The sequence below is a fragment of the Anser brachyrhynchus genome (assembly GCF_964034855.1).
Source record: "Anser brachyrhynchus genome assembly, chromosome: 4".
Classification (NCBI taxonomy): Eukaryota; Metazoa; Chordata; class Aves; order Anseriformes; family Anatidae; genus Anser; species Anser brachyrhynchus.
Genome location: NC_137698.1, coordinates 74270292 through 74295040, shown reverse-complemented (window position 1 = coordinate 74295040; position 24749 = coordinate 74270292).

The window sequence follows — 24749 nt, the reverse complement described above, 5'->3', positions numbered from 1 at the left end:
CACAAAGAAGGTAAATTACATGTCCTTGCTTACCTTGCTTATTCTTTCTTCTAACAAAACACAAAAGTATGTGCAAAGAATATGAAAGAAAATCAACATGAAACCTATAAAATGAATGGGCATTCTTGCAAATGACAAACTGCTGAACTCTTTGTTACAGTACTTAATGGAAGATCAAGCCCTAGAATTCAGGATTTACATAAAAAAAAAAAAAAAAAAAAAAAGGCCATTATGATAAAAGCCTTTCCCAGATATCACAATTAGCCAACTTTGTTGAGTCCTAGATAGGTTTGAATTACTTCATTGCATACTTTACCTGCTATAGTTGCTTCCAGTGTAGCAGAAAAAAGATGTTTGGAGCCAGCAGCTTTTTAAAGAAATCCTTATTCTGCCAATCAGTGATAAAGTGTATGGTCTTCAGATTATGTGACCAGTAACTTGCAGCATTTTTCAGCAAATAGGATCTTATAGAACACTAAAAAATAAAAACTGCAAAGCCAGCTGATAAAAGTGTTCTCTTGAAAACACAAAAATGTAAGAAAAGCATTGGTCATTCCCCAGTACGAGCCGTTCTGCTTGTAAAACTACATTTTCAGCTTAAAGGCATTCTTTTGTAATTTTACTATTTTAGATTATTGAAAATGAAATATTCAGCAGACTTCCACCAAAACCCCTTAATGCATTTTTCAGAAATATTGCGACTCCACTTTCTGATGGATGAAAACAGCATCTGAATGTGCACTAAAAGCCTTCAGTTTGTAAATTCATAGCTGGTGAAGTTTTGGTCTTTTGCAATGTAGTTGAGAATTATATCAGCACCATCTTCTAAATGAACTGCAAACACCGAATGCTAGGAAGATGACACTGCCTTTTATTAAGTTTGCCCAGCATTTTACATTACAAGACTGTCTTTTTATTACTTTTAACCTCACACAGAGATTATTTGGACGGAAGAGGCTTTTGTTCTTATTTTTCCCATATCATGTGTCTACCTTTTGTTTTGTGGCATGGGTTTTTGTGTCATGGGTCAAAGCAGAGTTTTGACCACACATTTTCTTCAGTTCTTTTTAACAAAAGCTCTGAGGGGAAAATGTTTTTTACTTTTTCACAATGTTAAATATAATTTCTCCTCTGAAACATAGGCACCCCTGAAAGGTAAGTAGAAAATATTTCACTGAAAGTTTTAACTATTTGTGTTCTACAGACCACACCTGGAGTACTGCATTCAGTTTTGGCGTCCCCAGCACAAGAAGGATGTGGACCTGTTGGAGTGGGTCCAGAGGAGGTCCACAAAGATGATCAGATGGATGAAGCACCTCTCCTATGGGGACAGGCTAAGAGAGTTTGGGTTGTTTACCCTGGAGAACAGAAGGCTCCAGTGAGACCTTACAGTCTTCCAGTACCTAGGCCTTCCAGCACCTAAAGGGCGCTGCAGGAAAGGTGGAGAGCAACTTTTTACAAGGGCATGTAGTGATAGGACAAGGGGTAATGGTTTTAAACTGAAGGAGTGTAGATTTAGATTAGATATTAGGAAGAAATTCTTTACTATGAGCATGGTGAGGCACTGGCACAGGTTGCCCAGAGAACCTATGGATACCCCATCCCTGGAGGTGCTCAAGGCCAGGTCAGATGGGGCTTTGGGCAACCTGATCTAGTGGGAGGTGTCCCTGGCAGGGGGTTAGAACTAGATGATCTTTAAGGTCCCTTCCAACCCAAATCATTCTAAATCATTCTATGATTCTATGAATACATAATGGCTAAAGACATTTCTGGGAGAAGAAACAAACAAACAAACAAAAAAACAGGAAAAAAAAACACATACACACACACACACACACACACACACACACAAAATCAAGAAAAAGAAGCAAACCCAAGTTTCCATTGTTTAAGACTGGTTAATAAAAACAGTTTTTTTTTTCTTTTTTTTCTTTTTTTTTTTTTTCCCTTTCACATAAGTATATTTTCTCACCCATGGGAACTGTTTGCATTTCTTTTCAGTCATACTTTCACCTTCTATTTAACATTTGCTATTTATTCTGGTTTCTAATATCCTCAGTACTGTGCTGTGTTAGTCATCTTTTTTTGTCCACCTCTTTGGATGTTTCTATGATTTTTGGCAGTTTGTCCTCAGTGCTTTGCCAGTTGTCTTGGAATAGGGACATCACCATTATCAGAATTACTGTCTTTGTAGTTTCTGTTTTATTTTTTTATACTCTTTCTTTTCTTGTATCCCCAGAAACAAATTATCTGGCATTTTCCTCCAACTCTTCTCTTGGCACTGAATTGCATTCCAAAGAACATATATTATAGGGATAACTGCCACCTCAATTCATGTTATTTGCCAAGAGGTATGTAACTCATTCCATACACAAATAAGGATATACAACTCTTTGTAGGTATTTCTTAGATCAGTTTAATGTATCCAGAAGCCTGAATCGTGTGCTTGGAGTGGATACATCAAGATGAGAAGCAAAAAAATGCATTACCAATACAGCCTTGAAATGCAAATCCTATAATAGTTATTTCTTTCAGCACTGAGCATCATGTCAGGGCACTTGCTAGGGTTATTGGAGATTCAGGTTTAGAAACTCTGTGGAGCTCTGAATCAGAACAATTTATTATCTCTTAATATTTCAGCTGTGAATTCAGTAGAACCTGAATTTCATTCATTCAGCTCTGAGATGAGTACTTTAACAATTTAACTATGAAAGAAGCCTCTTAGCAACCTTTGCAGAGCAAATGAGTTTGCTGTTTGAGGCAGCACCATTAGTGTTTGCTGGCTTTATGACTTGCTTTTTATTTGCAATGCGTTTTCTCTGTCATGTTTGTAGGAAGTTTAAGGAGACTCATAAAGTAAAGATAGATGTGTGAGGAAGGGATCAGTGTTTTGCCCATAGATGGTATCCTAGTGACTTGAGGGCATCACTGAGAGCTGCCAACGTTATTGTGCAATCTGCTTCTTAGCTAACCACTCTAGAGGTTTCTTTCTGGTTCTAGAACAATCTAGTTGGTTCAAGGAAATCTCTACATCAAGGCTATTTTTGCTCTCTCAGCTGTCTAATCTCTCTTTGGGAATCCCCTCCTTCTACTCCTTCACTATGTAAAGAAACATAGGTTCACACTCAAAGGATAGTCATTGCAGGAATGCCATTTAAATTTATTAGCTTCAGATAGCATTTTATTCCATATATTGATTTTAGTATTAAAGGGATAGGAGAAACTGAATTTTTAAGGTGTTTTATTCTCTTCACTTACTGTAAAGGGATATAGAAAAACAAGCTCTGACTGGTCACTGAACTTTTAGATGGCTCCAGTAAGCTGAGGAATCTCACTCTTAGGCTCTGATATTTGGTCCTTGATCGTTTCATGTAACCATTATCTCTAACTGGTTTCAGACAAGCCAAGACTCACGAGAACGGAGAGAACACACTTAGGTGATGTCTGGTCCATCTTTTAATCATGGTCGATCTACAGATCCATGCCTGGCTTTCAAATTGTTTTTGTAGTGTCTGGACGTTGGTTGGAGTTGGTAACGTTGTCCGCTCAATACTCCATATGAAGCAGCTGCTTGGGTGAATTTCTTTCACTACATCTTTCCACTGGGATATTTAAACGTATGATAATCTACAGTTTAATCAGGTTTGCTTATATATGAATATATGAGATTATTGCTATTTGATAATGTCTGAATAACATTAAGATCACTTTAGATTAAGAGAATCTGTGTAATTAAATCATACACACTAACAAAATAATGTTAAACAAAACTGCCAGACCACCACCAAAAAAATAAAAATAAAATAAAATAAAATCTCAAATACCAAACAAAAAACTTGTTCAAGCTTTCCAAAATTCTGCATTCAGACAAAGGTGAATTTCAGATATTAGTCATAAATTAAATTACCTTTAAGTCACCTAAACACATCTACATAGTAAAAGCAAAAAAAAGAAACTGGAATTTACTCTCAAATCCCCCAAATATTCTTCCTGAAGAAGAATGTATTTAAATTTTGTTGAGAAACAGCTTACAAATGTATGCAATGCTTTTCATATTCTTTGCATAATCAGGGCTCTTAAAAATTTAATCAAACCACCACCTGCCTCAAAAATTCATCATGGAAGTATTTAAACTTTAAAACACAATTATCTGTCAGAAGACTTGAGCACTTACAAATCTGCAATAAGAAATTATTCAAAAAGTGTTGAATATGTTCCCGTTAACACACTTACGCAGCAAGTGAACAAACGAGCAATACCTACCTAATCTTCCCTTTTTTAGGAAACAAAACACAGTATCAGTAATGCAGTTTCTAAACATATATATACTTTGATCTCAGACCTATTTTGAGATTCTGTGTTCCAGTGTATTTTAAGGTCCACCATGGCAACCAAACTACATATGTTAAAAGGTTTGAATTGCCTTCTGTAGCTCTGATTCCTGAAGCCATGTATCAATTCTATCTCTACAGATTCAATACTTTCAACTAAAGCTAAATTTTACAACGGGGTTTTGTTGTCAATAGAACCATAAGCAATGGTGAGTCCTGCTCAAAAGGATCAAATACATCAGCTGGCATTTTCTCAAGATGACAAACAATTTCACTCCTGTGTTAACCATTCAAGGTAACCACTAAGACACAAATGAACCATACAGAGCTGTAATCCTGTTTGATAGGAGGATTGTCAAAGATAAAACAAGTAACGGTCTCAGATGGTGAGGGCATGCAGCTCTTTTCCTTCTCTAAATTTTAGCAGGTTGCACCACTGACATTCCAACAGTTTCTCATGGTTTCTGTGAAACCCTGTTGAAATAGAAGGTGAGTCCAGAGAAGCATGGTTATCTCATAGGTTTCACGAGCTGACACAACAGAGATACCTGTGTTGGGTTTACATGGCAAGGTTTTGTAGCGGGGGGCTGCAGGGGTGGCCTCTGTGAGAAGAATCCAAAAGCTGCACCACGGTAGATAAGGACCAGTTTCAGCCAGCTCCAAAGGGACCTGCCACTGAACCAGTAAGGGGTGTTTGAGCCTCTGGGAGAGCAGATTTAAGAAAGGGTAAAAAACTGCTTCACAACAGCAGCAGGGAGAGTGAAAAGTCAGAAGCAGGCCTGCATCCCCCAAGGTCAGTGCAGCAGGAGGGCAGGAGGGGCTCCAGGCAGGCAGCAGCAGTTCCCCTGCGGCCTGTGGAGAGGCCCCTGGTGGAGCAGGCTGTCCCCCTGCAGCCCACGGGTCCCACACGGAGCAGATCTCCACGCTGCAGCCCGTGGAGGAGCCCCCGGTGGAGCAGGTGGATGTGGCCTGGAGGAGGCTGCGGCCCATGGAGAGCCCCCGCAGGAGCAGGCCCCGGGCCGGAGCTGCAGCCCGGGGAGAGGAGCCCACGCAGGAGCAGGGGGCCTGGGGGGAGCTGCCGCCCGTGGGGGCCCCGTGCTGGAGCAGTTTGCTCCTGGGGGATGGACCCCGTGGTACGGAGCCATGTGGGAGCAGTTCTTGAAGAGCTGCTGCCTCTGGGCAGCCCCCACAGGCTCAGTTCGGGAAGGACGGCATCCCGTGGGAGGGACCCGCGTGGAGCAGGGACAGAGAGTGACCATGAAGGAACGGCGGAGATGAAGCATCAGGGACTGACCACAGCCCCCATTCCCTGTTCCCCTGCACCTTTTTGGGGAAAGATGTAGAATAGGGTAAATGGGGGGAAGGTGTTTTTAGTTGTTGTTGGTTGTTCGGTTTTTCTTTAGTTTCTCACTGCTCTAGCTTGTTAGCAATAGGTAATAAATTGCATTTATCTCCCTATGCTGAGTCTGTTTCACCTGTGATGATAATTGTTGAGTGATTTTCCTGTCCTTATCTCAACCCTTGAGCCCTTTTCATCGTGTTTTCTCCCCCTTTCCCTTTGAGGAGCTGGAGTTAGAGAGCGGTTATGGTGGAGCTCGGCTGCCCGGCTGAGTAAAACCACCACAGTACCAAGTGCACATTCTCCTAGGGAACACATTTAAATGTGGAGCCCAGATTGTACCTATTATCTCTTTTTTGTATTAAAAAACAAACAAACAAAAAAAAACCTGTGTATAAAAACAACAAAAAAAACTGTGTCCTCTTTGTCATAAACAAACAATGGCATGATGCAGGACCAATATTTGTCTAAAATTTTAGCTTAAATAATAAGGTTTGAGAAGCTATTGTTTTTTGTCTGCATAAGCTTTCTTCGCTTTTAATATGGCAAAGACATTATATGTAATACACATTTGCATTTTCTTCTTTTTTGGTAAACTTTAAATGAGCATAATTGTGTTACATATAAACTTATAGACTTCATTGAGCAAAACTGTCAGTCACATAAAAAGCAGTAATAAATAAACATACTTACAGGGATATAACAAAAAAATTACATGCTATGACTATATATCATAGAATCATAGAATATCCCGAGTTGGAAGGGACCCATAAGGATCATCAAATCCAACTCCTGGCACCACACAGGTCTGCCCAAAAGTTTAGACCGTGTGACTAAGTGCACAGTCCAATCTCTTCTTAAATTCAGACAGGCTTGGTGCAGTGGCTACTTCACTGGGAAGCCTGTTCCAGTGTGCAACCACCCTCTCGGTGAAGAACCTCTTCCTGATGTCCAGCCTAAACTTCCCCTGCTTCAGCTTAACACCGTTCCCGCTGGTCCTGTCACTGGTGATAATGGAGAATAGGTCTCCTGCCTCTCCACTCCCCCTCGCGAGGAAGTTGTAGACTGCGATGAGGTCCCCCCTCAGCCTCCTCTTCTCCAGGCTGAACAGGCCCAGTGACCTCAGCCGCTCCTCGTATGTCTTCCCCTCTAGGCCCGTCACCATCTTCGTCGCCCTCCTCTGGACACTCCCCAACAGTTTAATGTCCTTTTTGTACTGCGGTGCCCAGAACTGCACACAGTACTCGAGGTGAGGCCGCACCAGCGCAGAGTAGAGTGGGACAGTCACTTCCCTCGACCGACTAGCAATGCCGTGCTTGATGCATCCCAGGATACAGTTGGCCCTCCTGGCTGCCATATATGTGAATATGTGTAAGCTGTCAAGTAAATTGTATAACTGACATGATGAAGACACTTCTTGGGAAACCAGAAAATTCCATTCAGTTTAAAACTGAAGGCATAAACATTTTAATGGGCAACAACAACAAAAATATATATAATAAAAATATATATCAATGTAAGTGTTTTATCTTATTTTCTGTTTCTATTGATAGGAATTGAGATGCAAATCTCCTGTTGCATGAATAAGTGGAGGAAATGAACTGTAGAGAATTACTAAATAACATCGAGGTACCTTATGGAAAAATCTGAGTACTGAGCACAGGGATTTTGCCTTTGTCAACAGCATGAAGCCACTTTAGTTTCTAACATACTGCACAAGTGTTCTAATATCCACAGTGTACAATCTGCTGTGTTAACCTAGCAGTGTGATTGGACCACAACAAAAAAGGGCATTAATGTGTTATGATCAATAGTGCATCTGAATGAGCTTAAGGATATACATAAAATACATATATATGTATATACGTAAATATTTCAAAAACATACCCAAAATATAAGAAGCTATTTTTATAAGCACATGATACTGTTTTTAATCTTAAAGACAATAAATATACATTTTATCCAATGCATAGTATTAGTTGAAGTATATCTTACTAACAGTCACCTCATTAATATGTCAGCCCATAGAGTTGAAGAATATCATATACATGTATTACTGCCTTGTTATCAAGTATCAGGATAGGAAGATGTAATGTTAACCCCTTTACTGGGGTGCTGCCTACAGCTTTGCCCTTAAACTCTCCTGAAGTGCTTCCAAGACAAGCCAGAATTTGGCACATAAAAAAGCAATATAAATCTTATTAATATTGACAATCATACTGATATTTTTATTATACTTTACACAAATGGCATCATTCACATTAGGTTCCTTGAATCTTGAACACACAGAGAAATCCAACAGAAATTTGTATGCTTAGTCTACTCCTGTGTCCTTGATAGTCCCACTGTGGTGGCATATAAAGGATTTGCTTTTAATTATCCAGCTGCTTGCCAAAGACTGCCTAATTTTGCAAAGAGAGGGCCTTAATAGTTGCATTAGGGACAAGTTGACTAAGCTCCCCACTCCTTGGAGTGAACAGAGTTATATTTGGGCATAGGTACAGCAGTATGTATTGATGCTGCAGCTCTGCTACAAGGCCTTCCAAGATAGTTGGATGGTAGTTGGTAATGGCACAAGGTTTCACATATTGCAGGCCCCAGCTGCTTACTCATTGTCTCTTTTTTTTTTTTTTTTTTTTTTACTCAAAATTATATTTGTAGGGACTACTGAGTAAAATCCAGGCTCTAGGCTTCTGATAACAGCAGTTATAATAGTTTATTAGTAATAGTGTATTAACATACACTAGTGTATGTACATACACTACATTACAATAGTGTAATAACAGTTTCTGTAACAGCATTGCAGACTATTTTTGTCTAGGAAAGTGAACTTACAAGTCTTTTTGATTGTAACATTCATTTCAGATTTAATGTTAGAAATAGCATCATTTCATTTTCCCTTTTAAAAAAATTATTAACATTTAGAAGAATAGATCTTTGAATTGATCAGACCTCAGCAGAGCTCAGGAAAGACTCACCAAATTTTTTTGCAAAAGTATCCTTTCCATGCCCAAAAGAGATATACTTGTTTGCAGATTTATGCAAATCTTTTATTCTTTCATCTTCAATATGAAGTAAATCTATAGATCTTAAAAAAAGACTGAGAAAAGTCTATGAATTTATCAGAATTTTCTAAAGCTGTGAACTAATCCAATTACATATTATTTTCTTTCCACACAACTTAGTTAAATTAATTTAATTAATTTTACCTAATTTGAGGGCTCAAAATTTAGATGAAAGTCAATAAGTATTAATCTCTAAGTAGAAATGATTGTGTGAACATATAAGCAGTGATGTGAGTTATTCATGTGAACTGAGTATAAAACAAATGAATATAGAATATCCTGAGTTGAGAGGGATCCACCGGGGTCATCAAGTCCAGCTCCTGGCTCCACACAGGACCACCCAAAAATCAGATCCTGTGTCTGAGTGCATTGTCCAAACACTTCTTGAACTCCGTCCAGCAGGCTCAGTGCCATGACCATTGTCCTGGGGAGCCTGTCCCAGTGCCCAACCACCCTCTGGGTGCAGAACCTTTTCCTAACACCCAGCCTGACCCTCCCCTGTCCCAGCTCCATGCCGTTCCCTCGGGTCCTGTCGCTGTCCCCAGAGAGCAGAGCTCAGCGCCTGCCCCTCCGCTCCCCTCGTGAGGGAGCTGCAGGCCGCCATGAGGCCTCCCCTCGGCCTGCTCTGCTCTGGGCTGAACAAAACAAGGGACATCAGGTCCCTCTAAACCCATCACCACCTTCATAGGACACTCTCTAACAGTTTTATGCCCTTTTTATACTGTGGTGTCCAAAACTGCACACAGTACTCGAGGTGAGGCCTCAATAACTATAGAAAACAGCATAAAATGATAATTTCATATCTAAACTATATACCTATTGCTGACAACTGATCTGTCTAAAAAGGAATGAAAAAAAGAGGTTACTGTATTTCTAACACACAGGGAAACACACATTTCGAGGAAAAAGATTAGGTTCTGGTAAGTTATAAATGGAATCACCCTTGTCATCTGAATTTTCTTTCTAGGAACCAAACATTGTCAGCTCCAATTAAAGCTTCACTGTCACAAATATTCACTTTGCTCTCTGCTGAGCATCACATTGGCTGCCCATCATTCCAGTGAATTCTTAGCCTTGAATTAGTCCCTAAGGGTCCCCTCTAGGAGAGCAGAATTAGTTGCCCGAGGCAAGGAACTCTTATTAAATAATAATAATAGTGTTACTTAAGCAGTGAATTATATAAACTAGCCGGGAGGAAAATGCAAACTGAGAGGCAAGCTTGGCGACCTCAGCAGCTAAGAACCAATCTTGTTCTTTTTTAGCATTTACAAATTTTCTTCTCAAGGTACATACTTAGGCCTTTTTTTTTTTTTCCTGTCCGTGAGAACCCCAGAAAGAATGTACTTGCCACATGCCTCCTTGTGTTACAGTATTGCCTTGAGATGTCAGGACAAATTCACTCATGTCACCCAGTTTTTGTTGAAAGAAATTGTACCTGCACACCAAGGAGTGCTTGAATGAAGCTGGATATTTTAGATATAAACTGAAAACTTTTCAATTGGTAATAATGGATTAAATATTCATATGGACAAAAGCAGATTCTAGTCAGCTATTTAGGATGCCAGGTACTTCACCTGAGCATTAAATAAGGAAGCTCGCCTAGAGAAGAAAGTGTCTCACCGAGAGAAGAAAGTATCCACAAGGACAAGTTCTTAACCATGACACTATAATCTCTGCAGTTTACTACCTTTTAAATGTAGCTTTATTAGCAGGAGTAGTTCCTCTGGCAATGGTATTTATTAGTGTAAAGTAAAGGTAGTAGTTGTGGAAAATATCCTAGTGTGCTGTAAACATAGAGTGAACTGGACTTCTTTTGTCACAGAAAGATGGATGTTTAAGACCAAACTGTTTATCCTGTAATGCCACTGTGGTACTTTAATTTTTCCTACATACTTCTCAGCTACAGAGTTTCAGACTTTATCACAGACACTGCTCTGCCAAGGTGAGAACAGTTAAAATATAAAAAGTGAAAATAATAAAAACCCTAGTGAATAATTGTTCAGCAAATAAGTTAGGAAATCAGACACAGCATTTACAAAAGGAGAAAATAAAATATTAAAAATGGCTAAACTGACTGAAATCTTATTTTCACATCATCAATAACTCTGGTCTTGAATGTGATTTTGGTGATCAGCCACAAGCTTTAGCAAGGATTTCAAAATCGTTTCAATCCTTCCAGATGCTGACATGGTGGTCCTATGGGACTCCAAACGCTAAGGTGCTCTGAATAACTCCAACAAAATAAATAAATAAATAAATAAAACTTCAGAGATAATTTTGCTGTGGTTTAGATTGCTGAATCACAAAATAATTCAGACAGGCTCTGTTCCCAAAATGTTTCTATTGGAATATACATTCTGAAACCAAGAAAGCCAGTAATAGACACCTTTTCTCTACAAAATAACTGAGATTATCCTGTTAGTGAAGAAAAAAAAAAAAAAAGCTACATAATAAAAATGAGTGTTTGGACAGAAGCACTTTTATTAAGGTATTCCAAACAAGTATATAGAATCAGTTGTTTTTTAAAATAATTGATTTTTGCTTTTAATACTTTTTCATGCTTTCACTGCTGCTAGCAATTTTGTCTTCTTTTTCCTTATTATGCAAGCAGTATGTTCACATGAGTACGCCAGTCACTCCAAAACACCGTTATCCAAGGAAGGCTGCAAGATGCCTTTCTTAAGAACTCTGTATTTTGGTAGCATATCATTAAGATGATTAGAAGCATTGTTGTAAAACTGAGGTCTCTGAGGTGCAGCTTTGTGGTTTGTTAAATTTGCTCTTCCAAAAAAAAAAAAAAAAATATATATATATATAGTCCCCTGAAAATATATTTTTTTTATTGTCCCCTGGGAGAATGTGAAAGGACAAGGTAAATGTGTTTTTTATACATGAAGTTGAAAAATTAATTTAACTTAATTTCTTTAAATAATAAGCATCAGAATAAAGCAGCAGTCTAAAAATAAATAATAGTGTTTTGAGCAGCCATGCCATTGTAACACAAAGCATGGTGAGGTGTGTCTATGTGTAAGTTAATTAAACAATTAAGTTCTCAGTAGCACATGCAATAGTTATTCACCTTGTCCACCACTGAAAGACTCTAGAGCTTGGACAGATGTTTGAAGCAAATTATACCTGTCACTGCTTTCTGAAGGTCTTCTTAGTCTCCCTCAACCAAGATTAAACAAAGTCATTTTTTGTCATTTAAACATGTTGCCACTTCTTTCTCATTAAAAATGGATATTCAAAGAAGGATGTAAAGGTAAAATTTTCCACTTTGCTATGTCCCCTGAGCATACGAAACATCAGAGATATGTGCTAAATACAGCTCTGGATGTTCCCTAAATTTACTTTTTGCTCACTGCTACATCTGCTCTGATTTTGATTGGAATTTTTGTTACCATGGTTGTTCACTGTATCTATGGAGCTTGAAGTAGTCATGCCATCCAATCCTAAAGTTGTCTGTGTTTGGAGGGAGGGTGAAGTTCAGCACTGGCAATTTTGTTGTTGTTGACACAATCAAGTGTTGTGTACATACATCATATTATCATTGGTGAGCTTATTAGGTAGTGTATCTTTTAATTTTGCATCACTAGTATTTCTGTGAAGGACAATGTACGTAAGTAGTTACAAAACCTTCTAACTTGCTTGGCCTACTTAATACAAATGATCACGGAGGTAAACTGTTAATCTGAAAGTCTGGACCCTTTATACAACCCAACCTGTAAAAATGTTAACTGTATTTATATTCATTGTCTCTATATCTACAACCCAGTGTGAATTTCAGTTACTTCAATGGGACTATCAATTTGAAGGTTTCGTGGTTAGGATTCATGGGACTGACTCAGTGAATTAATCCCATTGGTGACCTAGGACCATAATGATCTTCCACTATAATGTATATGTTTATGGAGCATGAGTACATATGGAAGCACTGAGTTTCCCCAGATGATTATATTATACTCTAACAAGTTTTCAATATCACTGGTAAAAATATGAAGTTGAGGACTATTGAACACTTTTAATTTCCCCAGTGTATCCTAATGGCTGAGCATCTGGTCTAAATAACTTTGTCAATAACTGAAATGAAGTGTTTCATATCCACCCTTTGTATTTAGTAATCTCTAGTGAGGTGGTTTGCCACCATCTATGGGGAAAATGAAGTGATAAATGGATGTAGTAGATTGAACCCTGTTTTTCTGTGTAATTAATCACCTGTGAACAATTTGTAATGAATTTTCAACACATGTTCATCAACAGCCCTTGCATGTAATCACGGCATTAGGGTATGAACTGATGATCATCTCTTATTGAGTAAAGGTGATCTAGTAGTTAAGCATTAGACCAATGTCTAGCACTGGACCTTAAATCATGTAGTAACTTGTTCTTTTCTGATTAGAAGGTATTTTAACCTCAGACATATTTTGTCTGTAGATAGCACATAGGCAGTTTAGGAGCAAAAGTCATTAAAAAACACATTTGTGTTTGTGCTGGTGTAAAAATTATATATTCTTTTTTTTTCCTTACAGAAGCTTTTCCCTAGGTTTTGTACATAAGAAACATCAACCAGTAGAGGGTTTTTTTGAAAGAACATGTGTGGGTGTTCACTTTGTCTCCTTCTCTTTTCTGAAATTTAGGTATAGGGTTATCTCAACAGAAGACTCATATCACAACCAGATTGATATATTGAGGACAACTTGGAATCAGGCATGAAAAGATAATAACAAAATTTTCTAAGTTTGTTCTAAATGATATAAAACTAAATTGTTAGGAGATAAGTTCAAATTTTGCAGTTTCAAATATGTGCAGTTTCCTATAGAAGTCATTATAATTGGAGGCACATAATCTAAAACATATTTTTCTGTTTTAGTTATAGCAAGAAGTGTTAGAGTAATTGAGGCATTGGAAATAGTCATACATTTTCATGACAATGAGATACAAGATTCCAGAAAGGAGATGCAGTCAAAATGATTGAAATGTGTCAAACATTAACATGATAAAATCACAGATGTCCTTCTTGGACATCTTGGGAGAATTATTCACTAAAAATTAATAATGACAGTGTCAACCCTGAAATCTGTCACTTTTGTACCACCACTTTTATGTCAGGTTTTCTAGTACTGACCCTGAGCAGTACAATGTTCAGGAGCAAAACTATTTTAAGAGAGTGAACTTTAAGCTACTCAGGGAGCTAGTTAGTAGAGTCCCTTGGGAGTTTGCTCTAAAGGGTTCAGGGGTCCATAAGAGCTGGAGAAGAACCAGGCACTTTTTAAGAACCACCTTTTGAAAGCACAAGAGCAGGCAATCCCACTGTGTCTCAAGTCAAACAAGAGGGGCAGAAGACCAGTTTAGCTGAACAGGGAACTCCTCATGGAACAAGAAAATGTGTGATCTCTGGAAGCAAGGTCAGGCTTAACAGGGAGAGTAGAGAGCTGCAGTTGAAGGGAGAAAACAAGAAAAGCCAAAGCTCAACTTGAGTTGACAATGGTCAGAGTGGTGCCAGAGTGCTGCAAAAAAAAAGTTAGGCGGTTTTAGGTATGTCAACAGAAAGAGGAGGTGTAAGGAAAACATTGGACTGATACTTTGTTGTATCAAAGTATTGGACTTGTGTCCAATTGACTTATTTGTTGTATCAAACTGTATTGGACTGATACTTTATTGTAAGATTGTCACCCAGCAAATAAGGATGAGGAAAAGGTGGAGACATTTAACACTATTTTTTTTTCTCAGTTCTTAGTATTAATGATAAATATTTGGTTGGTTGGTCTTGAGTTGGAGGGCCACAACTGGGGGAGCAGTGTATTTCTATTTGTGGTTACCAACATTGTAAGGGACGAGTTGTATCAACTGAATGTTCATAAGACCATGGAGCCTGACAGGATTCACCCTGGAGTACTGAACGACTTAGTGGACATTATAGCTGGACCCCTGTCAACAATTTCCCAAAGGTTGTGGGAGTCTGGAGGTATATTATATACAGCATTAGTGTGGCCTCGCCTTGAATGTTGTGTGCAGTTCTGGGCTCCACAGTACAAAAAGGATTTTAAGATACTTAAACAAAAATGGGCAACAAAAATGGTAAAAGAGCTGGAAGGCATGTCCTATAAGGAGAGGAAGAGGACACTTCGGTTGTGGAGTTTGGAGAAAAGGAAGCTAAGAGGTGACCTCATTGCTCTCTATAACTTCCTGAGAAGGGGGAATGGAGAGGGAGGTGCCGGTCTCTTCTTCCTGGTAACCAATGATAGGATGAGTGGAAATGGCACAAAGCTGTGCCAGACGAGGTTCAGACTAGAGATTAGGAAAAAATTCTTCATCACGAGGGTAGTCAAGCACCCAGGACCAGACTTCCTGTCAGGATGGTCGATGCCCCATGCCTGTCAATGTTCAATAGACCTTTGGAGAATGACCTTAAGAATATGATTTAACTTTTGGTTATCCCTGAAGTGCTCAGGGAGTTGGACTTGATGGTCTTTCAAGGTGAACTATTCTAATTTCTAATTTCTAATTATTTGTGATTTCTAACTTCAGTTTAAGCAATGTGTTTATCAGACCATGGAAATCTGATCTAGTTGTTTCTCCTAGCTGTCAATTAAATCCTGGCCACCACTTGGAACAAGAGATGGGTTTATGATGTCACAGCCCCTTTTCTACATCTTTTTCCGTCTACTCTGCCCCCCCCCCCCCCCCTTTTATTTCTTGTCCAAGTCATGTTTCATTGGCAAGGGCACTTTCACCTTTCCAATATTTCTGTGGACCACTGAGCACCGAGACAGGTAGACTAAACATCTTAGAAAGGGATTAGAAAAAATTATCAGCTCATACTATTTGATGAGTGCTTTGGCAGAGAAGAGGGAATGAAGAAGAAAGGAGCCCAGCCTGTTTCTAACCTAGACGTGGTGCTTGCATTGAGTCCCATACATGATACAAGGGTCACTATGAAATATAAAGTACTACAAGGTATCTTTAGTGTCTGACTCAATGTGAATGAGGCACTGCCTGTTTGGTTGGCTGATTTTTTTTATTTTTTTTTCCACTCAGAATGAATATTAAGCAAGTGGTGAGCTTCCATTACTAGTCAGCTCTGAAAGATGTCCTCTCTACATACCTGTTAAACTTTAAAGGTCACATTTCTCTTATGAGAATTATGTATTGAAGAAATTATCAAGTTATTTATATCCTCTGTTAGTAGGCCTCTGAAGTACTAAGACTTGTCATGCTAGGTTATAGCTTTTCACTGTCTTCTTTTTTCACTGTCAGCTTCTCTCTCTGATGGTATCTATTTGTGTATTTGATCTATACTTCCCTCTAGAGTGAAAAAAACACTTTGTTCCTTTTTTCTTTTTTCTTTTTTTCTTTTTTTTTTTTTTTTGTAGATTGAGTCATGGTCTAGAGTTCCCAGGAATCACTAAGATCATGATGACGAAATGTGACAATTATTTTTATTTATTTCTTTGTTAAAGCCTAAGTATTTTTTTCAATGTAAATTTTCTCATTCTACTTAAAGGTGTGGTGGTTTTACCTTGCTGAGCAGATGAACTCCACCACAACCGCTCTCTCGCTTCCCCTCCTCAGAAGAAGAGGGGGAGAAGAAAGTATGCTGGGAAGAAAAACAAAGGCTCATGGATTGAAATAAGGATAATTGAATTAAAGGGAAAAGGAAGAGGAAAAAAAAATAAAAAAGGCATGTGCAGAAGCACAGAGAGAGGAAAAAAAAAAAGCACACAGAACTAATTATTTTCCACTTCCCATCAACAAGCAATGTTCAGCCACGTCCCGGGAAGAAGAGCCTCAATACCCATAGCAGTTGTCTGGGAGGACAGGTATCTCCATAACAAGAGTTCCCCTCTCCTTCCCCTTTCCCATCTTTCATTGCTGAGTGTGACATCATATGGTATGGAATAATTGGTTTAGGTCAGCTGCCCTGGTGATGTCCCCTCCCCACCTCTTGCCCACCCCCAGCCTAATGGCTCTGGGGGAACTTGCAGGGTGTCTTGGTTCTGTTCCAGCACTACTCAGCAATAGAAAAAGCACTGGTGTGATACCAGTGCCGTTCTAGCTACAAGTGCAGAGCACAGCACTGTATGGGCTGCTGCAGGGAAAGTTTAACATCCCAGCCAGACCCAGTTCAAAAGGTAGGCATACTCCTAAGTATCTAGATGCTACTGAGGAAGCTTATGAGTTTAAAAGTTCAGCATGGGTCAGAAAGTTGCCTTCCAAATCTTTAAGAACAAATGGGCTCTAGGTTTTTTTTTTTTGAAAGGAGGAGGAAACTCAGGTGAAGATATTTAGAAATATAACTTTAGAAGTTAAACTTCCAGATAGCTGACTAAATCCTGTCTAATACTGTTATTGCATTTCTAAATGATGAATATTTGAGACTTAAAAAAGATCGAACTATCTACAACACAGTTAGGAATTTGTTTCTGCTTCCCTGGCTGTTTTCTGATGTTGCTATCATGAGACCATTTTGGTTTTCCGTGGTGGCTGATATTACATATAGAAGACTATATGCCAGTCCCTCATAGGAAATCCAGCCCATACAGACACGCTGACAATTAATCACTGTGTAAGAAGATCTATTGCTAATAGTCTTTTATCATATCAGCTCCACAGATCATACACACTAAAAACTGTGCTTTTCTTTCTTTTTATATCTTTTTCTTTTTTACTCTTTTTCTTTGTATTATAAGTGATACATTTTTTCAGGGTTTAGCAAGCTTTAGTGTCATGTATTAAATTTTACAGTCATCTAAAATCACCTGGCAAGAAAATGGAAAGTCCAGCAAAGCATCCTCTTTATTGAAAAAAAGGCATTAACTGATATGGAAAACAAAGGCTCAGAAAATGTTATTACATTCATTATGATTTGACTTACATCTGCATAAATGATCATGAACCTGGAGCTGCTCTATGTAAGTGATCCTGAGCAGTTGTTAGTGACCTCTACTGGCATCACAATAAGGCATATAAGGCTTTTAACAACATGAATACACTTTGCTTTTATGATGCAGCAACTTATCTGCACTGGACTTGAAAACAGTTTCTCTTTCAGGTAAAGATGCCCAGTCCTTTGTTTAAAATGTGGTGGCATGTAATTTGTTACTCTGCTAGTTAACACAAGAGGCAGTCAATTTCTGTCATTTTGAATATATCTGAAACCAATCAGTCATGGAAGGGATTTCTGGAGTTAGCTGGTAGCAGTACTGCATTGCATATTTATACTGGAGTTTATGTTACTTTGGAAATATTGGCCTTGCCCAAAGGATTTTACAGTAACAGCTACACTCATGTACATTTAATATATTCATTTTTTTTGCAAAACTCTATTTATATTACTTAAATGTTAATGGTTAATTTATTTGATTTGCATACATTCTGTTTTTTTATCTTTCTTTCCTCATCAGATTATAAATAAATCCAGTTTTCCTGACTGCATGTATTTGTCACAGCACATGTTCTTATGTACAGCACAAAATAGTTATTACAACGGTGCATATGCCATTTGTTTCTCCTCTGTAAAATTATTAACACTATTTAAAAATAGATGAATATAAAGATGCAAAAGAGGAAAATCATAGATAGCCTTTGGAAACTATTCTGGTTCAAAAGAAGCAAAAATGAAAAGTCAATAGAAGGGTTTCACAAAAAAAAAAAAAGTTGTTGTGAGACATGGAAGCATTTGGCAGCTGAGAAGCACGTATCAACATGGAGACACCAAATAAGATGATCCCTAATTGTATTCATTTCCTCTGGGGAGAAATCATGGTGGGTTTTCTTAATTATTTTTTTTTCTGTAATTCTACTGAATTTCTGCTTGAAAATTCATTTCTTTAGGAAGACTCCACAATTCTTTAAGAATCAGGTGAAAAATGTGGGAAATGTTATATGCCCAGTGTATTAATATTTCCAAAAATTTATTAGAAAACACTAAAATGAAGCGCTCAAAGAATAGTTTGTGGTATAAGCAGTGTTAAGTTAAACCAAAATATTTTGATCAATTTACTAAAAAGCATCCAACCATTATAGACACAGTATATCACAGCCTCTACTCAAACATTTTGAGGATTTTTTTTTTGTATTTGTATTTGTGATTCAAGTGACATTTTCAAAAACCTTTAACAGTTTTCAACTAGTTAAGTAGAAAATTTCTTTCTTCAAGGCATTTCCTTGAAGAAATTTCTTTAAGAAAATTTTCTTCTGACCACTTACAGAGGTAAGCTCTGGAAATTGTGGTATATATATCTGCAGTGAAAAAGAAATTACCTTTACAGTCATGCACACAACAGCTTCAAGAAGGCTGTATATTTCAGAATGTCAGTAATAAATCCTGAAACATCACAAAATAAACAGATTGAATATAGTCCAGATCATCAGTGATGAAAAGTTATTGCCATTTGATAGTTTGATTGCTTATGTGAATTGAGTTGATGGCATCAATCTAGCATGTAGTGGGCAGTGCTAAAATACACTGCAATTGCTGAGGAGTATTTCTTGGTACAAGAGATAAAGAGTTCCAGAGGGCTGAGGGAGAGGACTGGAGAAAAGAGAAAGTGGGGAACTCTTTGAAGCAGCTTAGCAGAAGAGACGTGGAGAAGCAGGAAGTACTCAAAAATTAAAAGTCATTGTGGTGACTATGACTACTCTGGGTCTGGATATTTTACTGTGGTGTCAGCGGCAGAGGAATGATGTTGGAAAAGGCACTCAACAGAAGACTAAGAGATATCAAGTTGGTGCCTGATCTAGGAAACAACCATTGTGATTAATTTCTGGATTTAAAGGCAAGCTCCTGCCCTACTACTTCACTGTGAAGCCAAACCCAAACAAACTCCAGTGACTTCAGGATATAATGAATTAAATCACTGCAACATCTATCACCAAATCTCTAAAAGGAAGTGAAGGTTCTCTTCTAATGAAAGAAGCGAACAAATATATATGTTTGCATGTATCACTGAGAAATAGAATATAATAAATAGTCTGACTGCAAATGTGACACATCTTTTCAATTATGGGAGGTTATGGCCTTAAACTATGCTATTGATAGCATTCTGCAGATTATTGCATTACACCCAGGTGCTTTCCAATATGAAGTGTTTTTTGCATATGTACAATTTGGTAAAAACTTGCTTGAATCAATAATAATTTCAGAACTCTGAAATATATTCGGTGATTTCATTCCAAAGCGTTCCTTGGAATATAGATTTATTGCATTATACAATGGACAATTAAACATAGGATGATAAACTTGTCCCCTCATCTATTCATATTAACTGACTGGAAATGTTTTCTTAGCTAATTGCACAAGGAAGATAAGCATCAATTGTTAGGCTTAAAAGCTTTATGTGCATTTTGTTTCTCGTGACTAAATGTGCTCTGAGCTTCTTTGTTTAGGTGAATGATTTCTTTCTTTATATCTCTAATCTGTAATCAACAGTTTGTAAACATCAAATATAGAGGCTTTCAATTTGTATTTACATCAATGAAAAGTAAACACAAAATGCTTCTAGAACAGAATATAACACTTACTTCACTTAAGCATAACTGAATACCCAAGATTCAGGGTAACAGAGAATCAAACCTTTGAACCGCAATATTTAAAACTTGCATAGCTTGGTCAAAGGCCAGAAAATACATAAGTAAATAAGTAAATAAACAAATAAGGAAAACCTGTCTAACTTAGTCTCTATAAGCAGTAAAATTCAGCTGTCAAACATGAGTAAAAGACCATGAAACACTTTTATCTTTGTCTGCCACTGGCTTTAGATTTGTATAAGGATTTAAGCAAGATGGTTTGAGTGGCAACCATTGCTGTTTTTCCCAGAATCATCTGCAGTAGACAAACACATCCTCCTGCAATTGCCACTATAACCATGGTAAAGATCTTCACCATAAAACATGTCCCTCTATATACATGTATGAATTGAAGGTATGTACATGGGCCTGGAAGCTGAGTGTTAGGGAGGAAACGAAGGAAGAGACATATCCATATGAGGCTAACCTGGGAGTTAAGGCCCAGATAGCACTCAGTAAGACTAACATCATTGCAGAAACTCTGAAAAGCTTAAAGGAATGGAAATGTTCCAGTTAAAGAAATGTTTTTCAGGAAAGAACAATTTCAATCAGGTTGCATTTCAGATGAATTTTAGATGTAATTCCAATGCAATCTGACTTGCAGTTAGTGGTAGATTGCCTCCTGGATGCAGTTTTTGGCTTTGAGATGGGCAAAGGAGCACACTTTCCTGGAAAAAGGGCTCAGTTTGTGAATCCTAAGTGGACTTGCCAGGTAGACTGTGCCTGGAAGATGTGGATACCAGGGGCTTCCAGGATCTGTAGTGCCAAGGAGGCAAATGATAACAGGACCTACAGGATCCTCCTCATTGTATTGGAAGCTTAGAAGCCACAAATTTGGAGTTTCTAAACCAACTGGTAAACCAAGGCAGCAGCTCTGTGGAATTTATATTATAATGAATTTCACAGGGGGGAAAAAAAAAAAAAAAAAAATGTAACAATGGAAGGAAAGCCTGTTTAGCTCAGCTTCTCTAGAAGTAGATTTCTAAAAAGAAACTTTGATACTTTTAAATTTATGAAATGATGGCCTTGTCAGATATTGGCAGGTGTGGAGGTGGGTGGTGGACACAAAGAAAACAAAACTCGGAATTTCTGAAGTCATTTTCAGGTACTTTAAGCAAAAATGTCTGCTATGTTTTGCATCGCATGTTATGAGGACAAGTGGAAGCTACCAATAGTTCTGTATCTTGTCTCCTTGCACAGCAAGAGTATTCTCTCTATATATAAAGTAGTAATTTTCAGCACACACAAACACAAAAAGAGGATCCTTTACTCTTCTCTTGACAGCAGAAATATAGACAGAAAGAAAACAGCACAGAAATTTTACCTGAGTGTGACAAACATAGTATTGACCTTTGTCTTTTAGAATGAAAAGGTAGCCTTGTGCTGTCAGCAAGCAACAACCTATGATTTTTATGCATCAGTAGAAAAAAATAAATAGGAAGAGTTTTCAGGGGAAAACACAAGATATAGCAAATTCACAGCCTGCACTTACTTTGAAAACTGAGTAGTAAATGATTAAAACTTGTATGCTCAGAGATTAATACTGAGTACATACTTGCTCTAAGAAAATAATATTCCTCTTATTCTGCTCTTTAGAATTAGAACACTTTTAGAACACTTCAGAATCATTGATATATTATAATCACCAGTAACAACCAATAACTTAGACGAATCTAAGTTTAGAAGAATCTAAGATTTAACAATCAACTACAGCTGTGCAACACTCGCGGGGGTTAGAAAGGTATCTTCTGGTCCATTATTTAATATTGCGTGCGCTACACTTCCCATCAGTTAAATTCCTATAAATTGGAGGTAAATTAAGCTAGAAAGTTGAAGAGCTCTGAAAAAAAAAAAAAAGGCGAGGGGGAGGAGGAAGAGTACTTCCCAACATCAAGACTACCTGTGTCCATATAACTAGGGAACCAGAAGTATACATCTGGACATTGTCCAAAGAAATATAAAATCATATTTGGAATTGCAGTCAATTTGTGCTCAGTCCCCTGACAGAGATGGAAATGGAAAAAGAGCAAAGATAGCTTCAGTACATTTTTGTGCCTGTGTAAGACCTTCACCTTTGCTGTCCAGATCCCAAACAGCATAAAAACTGCTCTCTTCTGCACTCTTAAAGGTTTCTTGGAGTCATTCTGACAGTTACTTATGAGTGAGGTGCAGCTGTGTTTAGGCTGCTAGATGAGTATTTGGAGAAATAAGTTACTGTTAAATGGATTGAATATGGGCTGTATTACTTTAAAACCAGAAATGAGCAGCTCCAATGATTCTAACATTTGTTCATGTTGCAGATACAAGGTAACAACAGTAGTAAAAAAATTCCAAATACCCCTTCAGGCCAGAGATAAGATGAAGCACAAGTGTCCATACTGGGAAAAACTCTGCCACACCTGAACTGTTTTACATGAAATAAAACTGTCATGACACTGGACAGGCCAGAGATAAGATGAAGCAGAAGTGTCCATACTGGGAAAAACTCTGCCACACCTGAACTGTTTTACATGAAATAAAACTTTGTCATGACACTGGATTTGTATACACAATCAATTGGTAAAAATCTCCTTTATTAATCTCCTCTAAAAATATCCTCTATTAATGTACCATATAGACCCTCTGCCTATATTTTTCTACAGTATCATGTTACAACTATTGCTGCAACATAGCCTAATGCAAATTCAGACAAGAGATGAATTCCTGGATCCTACTTATATCTAAGATGACATTCAGTGGTGAAACATTACGCTATGCATATGACTCTGAACCATCCTTAAGCAAAAAATAAATTTCTCAAAGAGAAAATGTCCTTGCAGGGTTCAAAGGCCATTTATGTTTTTGCTTCCCCAGCATTAAATAGCTTTAAATGGCTTATTAACTCCTGAAAAGCTCAGCTGGAAGACAGCTCATGTACATGTATATTTGCTGACGATTTATGAAAGTAACATGAGCGAGAATAACTTTGTTTCATTACCATATAACCTCCTTAAGAGAGAGCTCTCAGTGACTTTATAGCTTTAACTGTGATTAATTATAGCCATTGAGAGAATCAATCTGACAGTTAAAATAACGTTTGTTTTCCATTCCTTAATATTTTCTCGTGAAGAAGCCATCCTAGATATCAGAGCAACGTCATCTGTGTGTATTCTACTCTCCTCTGAGGAAATGACTGCAAAGGCCCACGTCACAACTCTTTTATGACTTGTATTCTCTTAAAATCCTTTTTTTCTCCTTAAAAAAAAAAAAAAAAACTCAAAAAGTAATGCTATCTTTCAGTTTTCATTGAAATTTTTCCTGAATTGATTTTAAATTGTCTGGCAAATTGTGGCTGCGCTTTTCATGCGTTACTCATTCTTTTGAACACAAATGAGAATGAGTTAAAATCAAATAAAAGCAAACAACAACCCAGAGAAGGACGATTAGAATAATTTTATCATGAACTGAAAAGACTGAAACTTCCAGGAAAACTTTGCAAACCGTTAACACCTACACGTCTGCAGATCTCTTGTTGCTGAAGTCCCTGGCACTCAAGTACTTCCAGCTGCATCTACAATGTTAGTTTTGAAGTTCAGCAAGAAAAATTTCTATTGTAGCAGTGTGACAAAGCCAAATAACTCTTTCACGAAGGGGAAATGTGAGATGAAAAAGTAGTTCTGGAACAATTTCTTCTGGCATTGAAAAATGTCAATGTATTTCATGAAGAAATTTGTTTCTCTTTTTGTTTTCTCTTTTCAAGTTTGTTCTTGTTTAGGTCATTCAGTTAGGCATCTAATCTTTGCTGTTGTCTGCATTTTCTATTCTGTTTATGCAGCTTTTCAGTCAGATTCACAGCATATCTGATTTTGTCCTGCACGTTGGATAGGAAATCTGAGCATAAAACTCAGGACTGAAAGCCCCAAGTGACCAAGGAGGAGGAGGTGATCCCAATCTTCTCTTGCAATGACACCGGATGCTTGTTTTATGTTGCAACTGAAGTGTAGCACAGAGTAAGGAAAAATGGGCACTGCAAAGTCCATGTGGGAGTTATGGATATGAATTTGGGTCATCTACATTTCCATGTTTCTCCTTTGGTGTGAAAGTCTTCCTTAAAGGAAGGAAGGAATTTCCTAGACTTAAAAGTTGTCTTATACAAATCTCAGACCTAATAGTAGCTTACAAGTTAGACGAGCTGTAATTGCAGATCACTTGGCATCAACATAAGCACTAGGCAGACTGAACTGTTCAGGTGAGAGACAGCTGGCGGGAAATAGATTTGGAAAGAATTTCCACAGAAATAGGTGAGTCTGTAATTTTGTCATCTGGCATTTGAAAGTTTGAAAGAGTCTGGCGTAGTCTTCATTTGGAGTTCAAAAGGGACATTTGAAATTCCTTGAATAAGTAACATTAGAGACATTTTAGACTTTTTTTTTTTTTTTTGAGAGAGCGATTGGTAATTTTTAATAT